The sequence below is a fragment of the Neodiprion lecontei genome, chromosome 7, assembly GCF_021901455.1.
Source record: "Neodiprion lecontei isolate iyNeoLeco1 chromosome 7, iyNeoLeco1.1, whole genome shotgun sequence".
Taxonomy (NCBI): Eukaryota; Metazoa; Arthropoda; class Insecta; order Hymenoptera; family Diprionidae; genus Neodiprion; species Neodiprion lecontei.
The window spans coordinates 2,372,207-2,388,758 of record NC_060266.1 but is presented as its reverse complement, the minus strand read 5'-3'; the positions used below and the strand labels follow the sequence as shown (position 1 = coordinate 2,388,758).

The 16,552-nt window shown below is 38.1% G+C and overlaps 1 protein-coding gene and 1 long non-coding RNA gene across 19 annotated transcripts in view; one reads left to right on the top strand and one right to left on the bottom strand.

The window, feature by feature from the left end:
- The window catches only part of LOC124295276, a 214,209-nt gene that overhangs the window by 21,873 nt on the left and 175,784 nt on the right, over nt 1-16,552 (top strand). Inside the window, exon 2 of the long non-coding RNA XR_006905174.1 lies at nt 11,608-11,759. This is a non-coding gene — a long non-coding RNA (uncharacterized LOC124295276). The remainder of the gene's footprint in view (nt 1-11,607; nt 11,760-16,552) is intronic.
- LOC107222953 (protein doublesex) overlaps nt 1-16,552 on the bottom strand; it is an 84,172-nt gene that overhangs the window by 58,475 nt on the left and 9,145 nt on the right. For 5 of the 18 annotated variants that reach the window (XR_006905170.1, XR_006905172.1, XR_006905173.1 and 2 more), the window contains exons 1-2: nt 1,084-1,297; nt 637-729 (exon numbers count right to left, since the gene is read on the bottom strand). The exons of 3 other annotated variants lie outside the window; for them this stretch is intronic. The gene's annotated coding sequence lies outside the window, so the exon portion shown is untranslated. Of the gene's footprint in view, nt 1-154; nt 416-636; nt 730-1,043; nt 1,301-16,552 lie in introns of those variants that run through there. 10 more of the 18 variants (XM_046744691.1, XM_046744698.1, XM_046744693.1 and 7 more) reach the window with 6 other exon arrangements.

Here is a 16,552-nt window from a genome sequence, read left to right as displayed (position 1 = left end):
CAATTATCGTTAAATTTTAGATTGCGAGGAAAATATACAGGCGATAATTAGATTTAGAAAAAAAAAAGAACAGCAATTTCAACGAAAGCCGCGATTTCTCTGCAGAAAGTCTGCAGATTGCAGTTTTTATTCATTTATGCATCACATCCCTCACCGATTTCAATTCCGTTGCGGTTCTTCTAAATCGCAGGCGATTTATCTCCCTCGGTTTTCCACGCGACGATCTTTTCCCGAATACCGATCTCTTCTCTTAAAAGAGAGAATCGGGGACGCGACGCACGTGCACGAGACTTCGAATTCACAACAACACAACCGTCGATGCGACGCCGCCTACGCCTCGTGATCTTCTCTCTCTCTCGCTCTCTCTATCCCTCTCTTCGGCGTCGTTCACTTGTTGCCGCTACCCGGCGACCTCCTTTAATTTTTTCCCGCGAAAAATAAAAACCCGATCATCAACAGGAATATATTGAAATTGAATTGCGGTACAAGAAACTTTGAACCACCACTTGTCAAATCGTCGTTTCAGCAAAGTCTCTCTCGCAAAACGTGAAAAAGCGATTTCATTCCGTCCGCACGCGATCTATATTTTTAATACGATCATCGATCATCGTTGTAATATATATTTTTTTTACATACTTTTCACGAAACAGTTTTTTCCTTCTCTCCTTGTTCATTCGTCAATATAAATCTCTCACTTCTCCACCCAATCTTCCTCATCATTGACAGTTTCTCAAAAACAAACCAACAAACAAACAAAAAAATTAGATACGTATACGAAAATCGATGAAAAAAGTTATCCAAACGCACACAAACGCACACACACACGCACACACACAAGAGTACCGCACAAAAAATCGAAATTCCCGTCTATAATATCGATCAATCGTTTATTACCACAGTAGCCAATCGAACCACGTGAATGTCACGGGGGTGTTGTAGATAATAAAAAAAAAAAAAAAAAAAAAAAAAAAAAAAACATCCAACAACGACAAACAGGCAACAATATATGTATATATATATATGTATAAAAAAATAAGAACTACCGCACGAATCAACTAAACGCGAAATAGCGTGGACACATACAAGAGCATGGGTTTGTCTCGCGTTACGTGACACGTTGCTACCGCTCCGGTGGGTTTGCGCTGCTGTTGCTGCTGCTGCTGCGGCTGTCGCTGCTGCTTCGCAAGGCCGAGAGTGCGATGCGCGCCTGAGTGCAGTCGGTAACTCACTGCCGAGTGCCGAAGCAGCGAGCCTCGCGAACTGCCTGAGGAGTGAGTGAGTGAGTGAGTGAGTGAGCGAGCGAGGTGCTGGTGTACTGAGCGCTGCTCACCGCCGCTCACCGCCGCCGCTCGCCGCCGCTCACCCACCAGAAGAGCTCCGCGTTCGTTCTCCGTTCTCCGCTCTCCGCGCTCCGTTCGTCGTTCGCCGTTTGCGTTTAGCCTTCTCTTTTATCCTCCTATACGGCATGGCACGCAACCGCGACCGAGGAGAGCTCTGGCTGCATGTCGCGTAGCGTCGTCCGTCAGTCGCCGCCGCCGCCGCCACCGCCTCTCGACCTCCACGCGACGTCGGTGGTTCGGTGATTGGACGGCGGGGCGGGGGGAGGGGGGGGGGAGGTTTTACGATTGAAACCGTATCCTACACGACTTACCGAGAGACTCTACACGTGCGATTGTGTGCGCAGTTGCATCGATGCATTACGCGAGTCACACACCGACGTCGCCTCGACGGGACTTTTTGACTTTTAATTGCGGGTGTGCGAGAGTTCGATTTTTTTTTTTTTTTTTTTTATTTCGTCGACGGATTTCAGGAGTTCGAGACGAATGTATACTTGCTAAACCGAGAGACGAGATGATTAATCGGGTGGTAGGGTGAGGATGAAAAAATTAGAATCGCGGATTGATGGAAGAATTTTGAATCTCTTGAATGATTTTGTATTATCGAAACGAATTCTGACGATTCTACATTTTGGTATTCTAGGATTTTATTGTTTTACCTGTTCAGAATTACTTTTTGCTATTTCTATACTTTTACGTCCCGCATACAGAAATGTGATAGAGATAATTAATAATAAATGACGTTTCGCGACAATAAGACGATTCCGACGTTTTTATAAATATGAGTAAAGATCGAGGTATAAGCGAGGTGCTGTTTGACGCCTCGCGAGTTGGATCGAATGTCGGTGTTGGTGCATGTGCAACACAGAACACAACCGCATTGCATGCCATGCAGCGTGTCGAGATGGGAAGACTCGTCGGTAATGATCGATGCATCGATTAATCGATTATTGTAATGTAGTTGAGTTGTTGTTTGAAAGACTGACTGCGGTATTTGATGTATATATATATATGTATATATATATACAACACTTGATGTTATAAGGCAAAATCGAATGACGGGAACAGAGGTTGTTACAGAGTTATTTATTACTGGTTACAAATTAGTGACCGAAAAACGATCTTAATGATCACGTGCAATGAGTCGAAAGGCAGAAGAAAATGAAACAATCAATACAAATATACAAATCTCTAAAATCCGATCACGCATCGTGTATTTATTTACTCAAGGAATTCTCAAACCTCCGGCGTGAATGTGCATGTAAGGTATGCATGTGCAGTTCACGGCCCGCGAACCGTTTCACGCGCTAATACCGCGCGCCGATGGAAAAGTTGCTACTTTTGCACGAACCGACCGTAAGTCGAGTCTCCTCCCCCCCACCCCCAACCCCCTTTCCTTCCCTTCCACCTCCACCCCCTTCTACAACCACCACCGTCTCGCTACTGACCGGCTACATTCTTATTTTTATTCTTATTTTCCCGGCCGACAATGTTCCATCCTCGACACTCGACGCTCGGCTCAGGTACGCGAAGGATCTCTAAGTTACCGACTGTGCGCCGATTTTTTGAAATTTCGTTTTTTTTTTCGAATTCTTTTATTTTACTTTTTTATTTTTTGCAATTTTCTTTTTTTTCTTCTACTTTCCTTTCGCAAGAGCGATGGAAATTTTTGTGGATTTTCAATTTTTTCGGTCAAGGATCGCTTTGACATCTTGTGTCCGAGTTTCGTATATCCTTATCGATGTATACGCTTTTGATTTGGTACAATGAAATGCCAAAAAAAAAAAAAAAAAATGTATCGTCGAATAATTTTGTACACTTTCGTGTCGCGTTGTGAGAAAAACGAATAAGAAGAAAAAAAATAATGCTCGTGTTTCGCGATGGATTTTTTGATTATTTTTACTACGTCAAAAGTTGTGCAATTTTAAGAAATTTGCCCAAAAAAAAAAAATACATATACATATATATATATATATATATATATATACACACGTTCCGAAAGTAACTCTACTCATGTAACTAAAAGGAAGAAGAAGAAGAATTAAAAAAAAAAATCCAAGAAACAGAAGAAAAAATAAAAAAAATATTGAACTAAAAATTTGCAATAAAGCCAAGCCACGGAGGATCGGCCTTAATACGTTTATGCAGATTGAATACAATGAAAGACGGTAAAAATAAGAAAGTAGGAAATGTAAAGAAAGGAAAAAAGAGAAAGAATAGAGGAAGGGGGGGGGGGCGAGGGGGTGGGCAGGGGAAAAATAAATATTCCCGAGCAGATCGAGGAAGTTCGCCCGCCCGGGGAATATTGCACAGCCGTTCCGTTCGTTGTCCGCGCGTTCTCTCATGATCCCTGCATGCGGTGTATCCTGCAGGCTGCACACGCGGTGCATCCTTGCTCCTTGAGGGCATCCCGCAAAACGCGAGGTCTCGAAAGGGGGAGGGGGGTGGGGGGCAGCTGCATCGGAAATTGGCCGATTATCGCGTCCCGCGAGAGTGACGCGGGTTCTCTTTTGCATACATGTTGAAACTGCAGGCGTATGGATGGAATTATACAGTATACGTGGGTAGATATAGCCCGTAGAACACACGCAAAACGGCGACTTTTGCCGGCTAAACGCCGGTATTCAACTACAAGACAAGAGAAGAGAAGAGAAGAGAAGAGATGAGATGAGATGAGATGAGATGAGATGAGATTCATTCCTGATTCCGGCACCCGTTCTGTGCTCCGCTCTTTCTGCATGTTTCAGGATCTCGATGCGTTATTGTAATATATACGTACGTACCTATACATCGATCATTCGCAATCACGAGACTTACGCGAAAACGGAGACGAATTGCGGTTAATGCGGGAGAACGGACGGAATTCCGTGAAAAATTACATCGAATGTGAAATTAGAAATAAGAGGTTTCTGAAAAAACTGAAACACTCGAATCGATCGAATCGAATTTTTAATTACACACCTCGCCGCGTGTACATTCTTCGTTTATGCCGAAAGAGAGAGCAAAAAAATATGATACGAACCCCGATAATATCTCGATTCTTAAATATTCTAGAGCAATTCTATTAGATTTACGTTCGATCAAATATAATTTTTACATTTTTCATGGATATTTTGTTCGTTGTAGTTTTTTATTTATTGTATTTATTTTTTTTTTCGATCATCTACACGCTCGTGCGAATGGAGTTGTTGTTATTTTTGTAAAAATCTTACATTCTAATGTCAAGTTGTTACTCGAGTTCTTACGCTAAAGTACATCCGTGCGTTTGTGTGCTTACATTTTAATTATTTTCAATTACACTTTATCGATTTATTTTATAACCGAACGATTCTTTGTAAATAAAATTTAACTTTTTTTTATTTTTATTATTTTTTCTACTAACAAACGATTGCAAAAGCAAGCAAATGCACGATTCCGTCTCGCTTTTTGTGCCCTGATATTTTATCACGTCGATACGTTAATTTATTTTCAATTCAATTAATTGGCGAATCTCGAGCTTCAGAGTTTACGTTCTAAGGGAGAACGACGGAGAGGATCCGTAACCATTTTAGCCTGCATATTTGCCCAGAACTTCGTGACGCAATCTAAAACCATCGACCATCCCATTCCGAGTCTATAGAAATTAGATAATCACCGATCCTCGTTATTTCATTCGATACCGAAATTCAAATCTCTTAAAACTGTGCCGTGTAGGCGTATGATGATGAAAAATGACGTCATGGATACGAAAGAGTGCCGAGTGACGGTTCTGTGAGTAGTAAAATCGTCTTCTACGATGTTTCATGCGTTAACATTAAAAATGGCACGATTATAAATAAAAATTAAATCGATTCAAGCAAATAAATCGAAGTCCTAAGCTTACCGAAACATATCAATAAGTTTACCGTAAAAATTTTCCGATATTTACTCAACCGAAAAGTTGTCGAACTTCCACTGCAATAAATTCTACACATCCTGTAGCTCGATAACCATTTCTTAAAATTTTAATTTTTTCATTACTCCTCTCTTACTTTCGTGGCAAATATTCACTGCAATTTCGCACTGCGGATGAATATTAACCGCATGCAGAACGTGCGAGACACGTGCTTCGATGATAATCGTGCCGGGGTTACATGTACCGTTCGATCAATCGAACGAACGAATTCAACAGCAACGGCATCGGCAACAGCGGCAAAAGTAGCAGCAACAGCATCGGTATCAAGATGTGGCAAACCTCGTCTGCGCCTGTATTTGCGGCCTTGATCTTTTCCAGCGGTCGTCGGTTATCCGCGAATCACAATTCGCGATAGTCAGGATACAGCAAATACACCAAGGTATAATAATACAACTAACGCGGCGGTCGCGGTGGCAACAGACACATATTATTGTCATTAGGTAACCGAGCGTTATACCTGCGTACGTGAATAAGCATATAGATACAATGTCTTGCCCGTGAAATAGATTGTCGAAAAGATGAGAAATTCTTTTTTTCTACTTTAAAAACTGAGACAAAAATTTTCAACCATATACCATACAAAATCGTTTTACAAATTTACAATGAATTTTTTCATTGTATTGAAAAACCTTTGAGTCACGAATTTTTGTGCTGAGTCAACTTTTGCAACAAGATAGTATTTTATATTTTTTCGAATCGGTGATTTCGAATCTGAAATCAGATTTTGAAAATTCAAGATTGTGGATCCGGTATTGTGGACGAAAATTTCAAGCTTGATCGAATATGTTGAAAAAAAAACTCTGTGCGGCGGTTTTTGGGGTCGCTGGTTCGATTCGTCGTACTGAATTTTCAAAATCTGATTTCAGATTCGCAATCACCAGACCTAAAAACCTTATAATTTATGTAAAACATGTGCAGAAAGGTAAATTCCTCGGGAATGAATTATTCCTTCAATTTTCACCATGTTTTCTCAATTAATTTCTTTCTAACAATAATAATTTACATTATATCGCAATAATCACTCTCCAATATTGACAACCTATTGTTATACTAAACCGCAAATAAATATGTTTTCAAAGTTCTCCAAATATTCAAAAAATGTATACAAAACAGGTGGTAAGAATACTCATCGCTGTGAATCAAAGGGTTAAACAGAGTACGATTAAGCATTTGAATTTGTTTTATACGAGTATTGGAGAAGAAAAAAAAATCCTCGTTTCGTTTGTATTGCAAAAAATTATTGTCTCGAGGATAATCGGCGCGAGGAAACGTCGGAAGTCAGTTTGCCTGCATTATATGCAGTGCAGTAGCGCATAGTGCAATATTGTGCCTTGTAATGACGTGACATTACACGTGTGCCTGACAATCCGAGTACCCGAACCTATTGCAGATTACATAGTCACTCCCCCCCTCTCCCTGTTTTCCCCCTCTTCGACTTGCCGGCTGGAAGTGCAACGAGAGGGGAAAGTCGGGAGGAAGGAAAAGGGGAGGGAGCGACCTTCCGTAGGTGGAATTATATCAGTACTACCTCAATCATGAGAGGGGGGAACGCGATGGTTGCGAATAATTCACGCTTTTCAGGGTTTTGCTTTTTATTTTTGATTTTTTTTTTTTTTTTTTTTTTTTTTAACATGGAAAAAGGTTGAAAACTTGGAGAAACGAGAAAAACATTGAATGTTGGAAAAAAAAAACTTTTGCACAACCGTAGGTAAACGTTTGATAACGGTGAGAGAAATTGACGAAGAGAAGAGAAGAATATTTAGATTCGTTAAAAAAGTTTGATGATATTTTTTAAATATTTTTTATTTATTTATTTTTTTTTTTTTTCTCAAAGCTCGCCGTCAAAAGTTCAATTAATTTTCTGCCAAGTCAGCTCATCAGACTTTATTATAATATTACGTACCGTAACATGTACAACATATGTATCAGGTTACAAGATTATTTTGAGAATTTTTATCAATTATCTACACAGATATATATGTATAAATATATGTGTACCGGTGATTAAAAATTTTTTGTATCAATCTCAAGGTGAACTTGAGACTGATCGTATTGAATTTTTATCGATGTCTCGTTTTCTCGTGAATAATTAGCCCAATACGCGCAGTTTCACCGCGTTTACATTCTCTTGGGAGCAGAAAAGAAAAAGAGAAAAAAAAAAAAAAAAAAGGAAAAACTAAAAACCTACGACTCACGGATAAATTAATTCTGCGGGAGTCAAAAAAAAAGGACCGATACGTGAGGGGAAAAAAAAAAAAAAAAACTTAGTAGCACGTGCAGAAAAATGTTAATCGAGTAAAAAATTATTTAAAATTAGACAATTCTTGACATCTCGCGTTACGTTATAATTTATGCATATACGCCGGCTGGAATGATAACGTATAAGACAAATATACACACAGTTCGCAATAATTGTTGCATCGATCAGCGAGCTTTGGTAACATTATAGCAATGCAGACGATTAAGAGGTTATCTCGTTGACACTCGAGAGGCATGGTCATTACTGATACACGTACGTAAATCACATGCGTGTGTTTTTTTTCTTCTCCGCCAGTGATATAGGTATGCACGTAGGTGCGTTACGGCTCCTCCTTATCGCTCCACTTGTGTGATGAGTCCGCGGATCGCGTAGCGTCGTTCTCGGTATATTGTTATATTATATATTAATGTAACGGTATAACAACGTTGCGATACTGCAGCGAGCAGCAGCTATTATAAATACACCCCGCGATTAAACGTATAATATTGTTATTTTGTCGCACAACGCAAATTTCGTATAATCAATTTACGTATAATACGCGATTATGTGTATACTTGAACATCTTTTAATGATTAAAGAATTACCGTTATTTATACACTCCTTGTGCTATCGTCTCGATTTATGTATATATACACCTAATATACGTATGGATTATGCGGAATATTTATTACGATTTATCAAATTTACGACCAAATGTTTCGGTCTTCGTTTTTTTTTTTTCATATCGCGGCGTTACGTTAACTTTTTAATTTTTGCTTCGGTTTTGTCTTACTTTTTTTTATTTTCTCTGTTTTGTTGTAACGTTTTATGGCATGATTTGTTAAAATATCGCATACGAGAGCTAAGAAATGATCGTGAAAAAAGAAAACACGATTAAATAAAAAGTAATCCAAGTATTGAAAATTGTTGTGAATCGAATTACTGATTAAACATAAATTTTTTGCCAATCTAGCGAGATTGCTCCTTTTACTAACAGTCGATCGATTCACTCGCTTGGTTTTAAACGACCGAAAGTAATATTGATGTAATGAAAAATTGTGCAAAAGCAAAAATAAATCTAAAATGAGATGTTGAAAGGTGTGATTTATGTGCGAAGATACAAGGTGAATGACATATCGCCGTTGCATTAAATTAAGCAAGCAAGTGAGAAACTATATGTAATAAGTAAGCAACTGGTAAAGTAAATATTATGCAAGTATGCAAGTAATGAGGAATTAAACCACCATCCATTCATATTCACATAAGTGATTCTCCATACTTTTTTTTTTTGTTCGTACTCTCAAAAATTCCAATCGCGTTTTCGTGGTAAAGTTGCTCAAGATTGATGAAAAACATTTGTTAATTATTGATCAAAAATAAAAACATTACTTCCCCGCCCTAAAACGACAACGAAATGAATACGTACTTACTTGATATGGTATTTCAAAAATGGCGCGCACCTCAAAAAAATAAATAAATAAAAACACACAGGAAATTGTATTATATAATCAACTCCTTAGCAAAGTAGATGAAAAATTTTTTGTCGAATGTTATAAATTGCGTGTAATCGATCGAACGAAATTTAGAAATGATTTTTAATACGTGCCTGTTTTCGTGTTTTTCTTCTTCGTGAAAATTGAAACTCAGCGTGTAAGTAACTCGGTAGCCGGTTTACGAGCTGGACCATTTTCATCGCTCGCCGAACACACACTGTGAATCGCCCGGCAAATACACCCGCAAAATATACTCGGCGTGTACACCCAACTGCCTCGATTCCGTCTCCACCGAATGCAGTTGCTAAGAATGACGAAAAATTATCGATTTTCGATTCGAAATCGTTTCAGTCTCAGCCCTAATGGTCGAATATCTATACTAAGGTCTTTGAACAAACAAAAAGATTCATTAGGTTAAAAAAAAAAAAAGATTCTGGAAAAATATGAGGGTTCTACGTTTTGTGGAAGATCGTCATCAAATTTTTTTTAATTCATGAAGACATTAATTGTTGTTTCTTTACTGAAATTTATATTCAATCGAAAGATCACTGTGCTTGGTACAACGATGTATCGAACGGGAATCTTAATTAAAAATTGATATTAAATTATAACTATTTCATGAGATTAAACTAATAATGAAAAGGTTATCAGTCACACTTTTCAAACATCAGACTTTGATGTAAGCTATAGAAAAAAATTTTATGTACACTATTCTTTAGGAATTCAAAAATATAAAATAAAAATAAAAATGCCAACAAGCGACAAATTAAACGAGGACGATCTTCCATGTAGCGTGAAACGCTCATCTTTTCTCCGGAATTTTTCTGATAATGCGTGTGTCACCTTACGTCTATGATATCGATGACCCGATGGACCGATCGGATAAAATGAGGATAAGCGAAAAGTACGAGCGCGAACGTCTAACGATAAAGTCGAGTGATAAATGAGATATTAATACAGATATCGAGCGTAATTGTACCGTGTTTATTTCGTTAATATTATTCATTTGGCTAAACTTCTCTCTTGTCTAAAAATCTTTCAGAAACAAGTCGAGCAATAATAACCGGATTACTTTGTCGCTGAGTATATTGATATTGTAATTTATTTCTATTCGCGTCGTTCCGATAAAATTTCCTTAGTGTTTACCAACAAGTTACAACCCTCAACCGCTACGCGAAGTATTTCTTGGCACTCGAAATCGATCGATTCGGAAGAAAACCGAAACGCGAACATGCCGATTCGAGACTTCGAATGGGTTCGGCTGACTTCGGCCGTCTTCGATTTGCCTCGGAGTTGTCGCCGATACATTCGGCGCAGTCTTCGTCGAGTCGCGAACGCGCGAACCGATCGCAGGACAAGTTCAGTCTCGATTCGGCCTCCCCCTCCTCCCGTTTCGCCCCTAGTGAAAATATTTACCGATGCGCGTTTAGGTTTTTCAGAGTTTGGCGTCGTGGCATCCCGAAAGCTTTGTACATTCACTATATACACGGCGGAAACACGATTAACCAGACAAATCGTTATCGTTAGGCATTCGGATAATTGAATGTCTCAAGAAAAGCGATTTTTATAAATACATATTATTACGCGATACACACGTAATGCTCGGTGTTTGTTGAAAACAACAAAAACGAATTGAAATTATCAACAACAGTCAATGCTTATTGAGAAATTATTGAGACATACATTTTCGGGCGAGTCAATGCCAGTTCAGACATGTCCGTGCACGCATGGATTCGACTTTCGTAAAGTTATTTGATCGCGGTCGGCAGTCCGGATAACCGAGGGTCGGATAATCGAGTCTCCACTGTACTTCCAAGATCTGTCGTGCGTAAAATTCCTTTTTTAAAATTTATAACAAAAAAGTAACACTAATACAGCAATTTCACGTTTTACGCGTGCGATGCGCTTTTGCCTCGTTGCAACGTGTTGCGGCCTGCACAGCTGGATACAACCTCAGCAACGTATGCACATTTTTTTTAAATAATTTTTTCCAACATCATGGAAGCGGTGAATAATTCTGAAATATCTTTATGAATTATTATCAGACTTGCTTCTACTGGAAAAATAAATTTCAACGAAATTTCGATGTCACTTCGTTACAAATTTAATCGACAACATCAATTCGCTTTCATTCCTCCACAAGTGTACGTGTAAAATGAGCGAAGACATGTTTACTTATATCTCATAAACAATCACGCGAATCGATACAAGATTTTAATCCGCTCATTGAATTACACAAATCTATTGAATCGACAAAATTTTTTCGAAAACTGAATGTAAATGCTCGTATTGTTAGAACTCCGGTTTAGCGATCAAATCACGCACTTGTCACCCGGTACGTTATGAAACAATTTCGATATCTGCGTCGAATTCGATTTTCATTGAATTTATAAAGGCCTGTTTTGCATTTTTTTCACAATTATACGCCATTCCAAGAGTTGGAATATTTTATTTGTTTCTAATCTAATCGTTAACTAATCGTTTACGAAAAATAACTGATTTTGCAAACATGAATTTATTGTCGTTATTATTATGTTGAAAATTTTGCCAATTCGCGAGGAAAAAAAAGAAGAAAGTAAGAGTGTATTATTTTTATCTTTGCAGGTGACCGGGCGTGTGTACAGTGTGTAAAAATTTCGGATTTCGGTAAACCCAATTTCGGAGTGTGAATAAAACAAGTGAAGTGGAAGCAGCAGGAGATTGGAGAAATCGGAGGAACATCCTTCATCCTTCGCAGGCAGCATCAACGGTGCAAGGTAGGAAAATAAATTCATTTTTTCATTTCCAACTTTGATTCGTGATTGAAAAACGTTTCGAAATTTGATATACATGTACAGGATATTATTATTGCACAATAATTCTCAACAATAACGATGCGATTCGACGATGAAAGCGAAATTGAAAATAATTTTAAAGAGATTTAGGAACCAAGAATGGAAAGAGAAAAAAAAAAAAGAAACAGAAAAGAAAGATACGGAAAATTAATTGCACGCGAATTTAATTATAAATTTATACCGGCCACCCGTTGTGCAAATAAATATTACATATTATCCACCGCGTGCGACGAGTTGCGCAGCATCGCGAGTAATTGTACAAAAATGTACATTGTTTCGCCATGCCTGTATTTATTGCATACAATATGTTATGCGTTATACGTGGGTATTCATACTCTGTACGAGGGCATTACCACGTGCGATTTGCAGACAAGGTCGCGGTCTGCACAACACGATAATCGTATTGATTGGAGAAAGGAAAAGGGAGAATCTAAGAGTGGGGAGAAAATTGCGGAAAATAGAGCGCATGAGAAGCTGGCTACCTAAATAGGTCTCTCTGTATCTGTCTATTGATCGCCGGATTTATCAAAATTGATATGCAATCGTGTAATCGTAAATCTCTATATAACGTTAGAAATAGAAATTTAAGAAAATTAGTAGTTATTTTTAATTTTTTTTTTTTTGTTCTCAATTAAAATGATTTATTGAAAAACAAAGATCTTTGGATAATTTGATTATGCGGAGAATCGGACGATAAGTTGTTGTTACTTGTAAAAAAAAAAAAAAAAAAAACTTGAAAAATACGTGCGATGTAAGAGAAGAATGAGAAAAAACATCTGTGCTTTCGAAAATTTTCTCTCCAAGCTCACTTGTGCGTTGTTATATTTATACATGTGCATCGATGATACAATCGATAGAGACGCGTGCACAAATTACAACGATAATGATAAGCCTATATATATAACGATAACAATTAATCAAATTTTTATACAATGTATAGACCTCCCGTCCGATATGAATTTCTCGTTGTTATACCGATACAATATTGTAAAGAAGTAGATAGATAACGCATTTATCTATCGCGAACAAAGAGTCTCAGACCGATCGCAATATTGCAGCTGATAATTAGTCGCGAGATATTTCGACGCCTCGTATATTTTTTATAATTAATAAAATTTTCGTATTAAAAAAAAAAAAAAAAAAAAGAAAAATCTCAGACAGAAAAGTTATGTAAATACTTTTCCATTTTAAATGCAATATTTACAATCAACAAGACTCAAATTGCATCACTAATGATCGCGATTGACGAATCCTATATGCTATTGTTTATTACCGAACGTACTCGATTAAATACGAAATATGAAATGAAAAGAGAAAAAACGAGTGATGGGGGGGGATTTATAAACTAAACAACAACTCGCTGCAATTCGATCGGACTGACTGACTTTGGAGAGAGGTGCCACGTTAATTATATATTGAACCCTTATACGCGTGATATATATAATATATAGATATGTTACGCCACCTATGTACGCAAGCTTACGGGTTTGATTTTTTTTCTTTTGCCTTTTTTCTCACACCCTTTTACACACCGGAGTGTAGGTATCGCAGAAAACAATTGGAATTATTGCTTACTTTATTATAAAGAAATTTGTGGTTAGGTATAACATTTCTGATTTCTTATCGATCCTACTTCTCTTCCTTTTACATTACACGATTTCTCCAATTTTCTTCGCTCCTTTTCTCGTCATTCACTTCCGTTTCTTCTTCCTCTTCTTCTTCTGCTACACAGTTTTCCCAATTTCCTTCGTTTTTTTTTTTTGTTCTTATCTCCGATAACGTTTTCCCACGATATTTACCACCAAGAAAATTATTTTCACCGCCGACTGTACTATACATGCATGTGTCCAATCTATACAACACACATGCATCGTCCTAATGTATACATACACACATACGATCTATACGCATGCGTATGTACAAACGAATCTCACACGTGTATATAATATTGTATTACTTCGAGGAGACGGTGAGAAGCGATTCGCGGATCTTTGCGCTGATCTGCGGCTTGATTCTCTCTGCTTGCACGCGTATCCGATGCATACATGCGTCCATGTTATACACACATGCATATGTGTACGCGAGTGCATGTAGACGATAAGCGAACGAACTCGATCAAGGATTCAGCTAAGTGGATAGAAAAATTTCGCTGCTTTCGAACGAGGACGATATTATTGCATGTGCATGTACATACATGTATATATATATATATGTGTGTATCTATGTATATAAATACATACATATATGTATAGAGATACGTATATTTGTGTACACGTTGTAGAGATATGAAATGTGCTTGCGCGCAGCATCGTGCTGCATATTCGTTCGGAATTGCAAACGCGTTTCTTGTTTTCCCTAACGTTTGGTGGTGTCATTCTTTCTCCTCATGCTTCTCGCATCACTCCTTATTTTTTACTCAATTCCCTACATTTATCTTCCTAGGCTTATCTTTTTTATTCAACCTAATTGACGACCTATGTATAAATTCATCGTAATCGTCGATATTCAATTTATTCATTACGAAAAATTTGGTGATACATATTTTATTTATTCATTTAAATTTAATACATATTGCTTTTTTTTTTTTGGAATTCGCTGGTGTCTTCTATTTTCTACGTTCCAAGAGTTGAGAAATATTTATAAATTTGATGTAAATTATGGTATGGCGTTGTATGTGTCTGGATGTGTAAGTCCTGCAGGTTTCCTCGTCGAGTCCTTTAATCCTTCTTTTTCTCCTCCTCCTCCTCATCCTTCGCTGCTGCAGCGCAGCGTCGTCGTGCACTGGTTAAATCCCAGGGTGTTCGCGTCAAAATTACGAAAGGACGGGTTAAACACACCGTGCGTTCCCGATCCTCCTGGTGGTGGAGGTTATTACACGTTGTAAAGAGAGATGGACGGAAGAGAAGAAGAATAAAAAAAAAGGAGGATGGAGAGCGAAAGAGAGAGAGAGAGAGAGAGAGAGAAAAAGATAGCTCACGTCAATCACTCTTGTTTCTTGTTCAAATGTATTATAAAGGCTGAGGATAAAGCGCAGGCAGAGATAGGAGAGGAGAATTTTTCATTCCTAATTCGGAATTCCGAATACATGGATCAAAAACGTACGTTTGATTGAATACCTATCAAAATACAAACAAAAAATTACAACATACGAGATTGGAAAATTGGTAATTATTTTGGCCAACTTTGTTTTTTTTTTTCTGCAACAGATAAATCCTTTAAGCTTACAATTCGTAGATTTCAATTGTCTGTAATATATCGCGGAGAGCGAGAGGAATAGAACAAGAACGAAAACAAAGGGATGAAAATTTCAGACCAAAGTTCCAATTAGGACAAGAATATGCATATTTTGTCGCATCAAAGTCGCTTTTTTTTTACAGCGATATTTACGTGAGTTAACGGATTGACTTTCTATTAATATTAGACACAACTATAAACATATTTATATACACGCATGCAAAGATATATTTCTACATACCTATAATTCGAATTAGAATACATATCTCGAATCCGTTGGTCGTGTTGGTAAAGCGATTATACGCTGTCAGCAACGCGTGTTGGGTAAAATACACGCGTGTATACGAATACACGTTAGACATGCATGTATGTATAATATTATGGATAGACGCGATAGCGCTCGGAGCAATTCGATCCTGTGGAGAATAATTCGCCTCATTTACCTCGGCCTTTGCTCCTTGGCTCTCGTATTTAAACCTACAGCCCACACACACACACACACTCACACACACAAATGTACGTAGGTACCTATATACGTGCGTAAAACAGAGGTTTATCAGCATCGTTTCAATACATACGTCCCAACATTGTTCCGATTAAACGACGTTGGATCTTGTTACATTTTTGCAAAATACCTACATAACTATCTTTACGTGCCTATGCATGCGTCGAGTGTGTCTTACACGTATTGCAATTGAAACCTGCACCTACGTTACGATTGCATATAATCGCGAGATGTACGATGATAATAATAATGATGATGATAATAATAACAATAATAACAACGACGACGACGACGACGACGACATTTTATTCGGTCGGCCGGATAGCCTCGAAGCTTCAACTTATCAGCGTCTCTCGATGCTCTTTGACACATACACACACACGCACACATATGTATCCTCGAGTTATATAGGCGTTCGCTTATGCATTCTCCCCCACACACATGGAACGATTTCCCCGCATGCGACGCGTCGCCGATACGTTGCATACATACGTGACCTACGTAGTTGCTTACGTTAAACCGGTCAGTGACTAACTCTGTCCGATTAATTCATCCCGACTTTCTGTGTCACATGCTCCGTTTATGCATCTGCCTTCACATGCACGCACATTGTCGTGCATATATGTATATATATTACGATGAACATCCAATGACCGTCACAGCGTCTTTCGATACGATCGATTCGGAAATCGGAGATCGAAAGAAGAACGAACATTCGGAGAGGCAGGATCAGTGCCGAGATCGGTACTTCGTCTCTTTCGATCTTCGTCCGAATCAATCTTTTTTAGGACCCGTACACAATCAGAGTAATTGAAGTAAGGGTTCTTCCGATCAACGCTCTTCGGTTTGACGAGTCTAAAAAAATCTGCAACTTTATCCTCCCGAGGGCAGAAAGTTATTTTTTTTTTTTATCGTCTGAGTCTATAATGAACCGAATTTGATACCTTATACCTGTTGAAATTTAAGGGGACCGGTA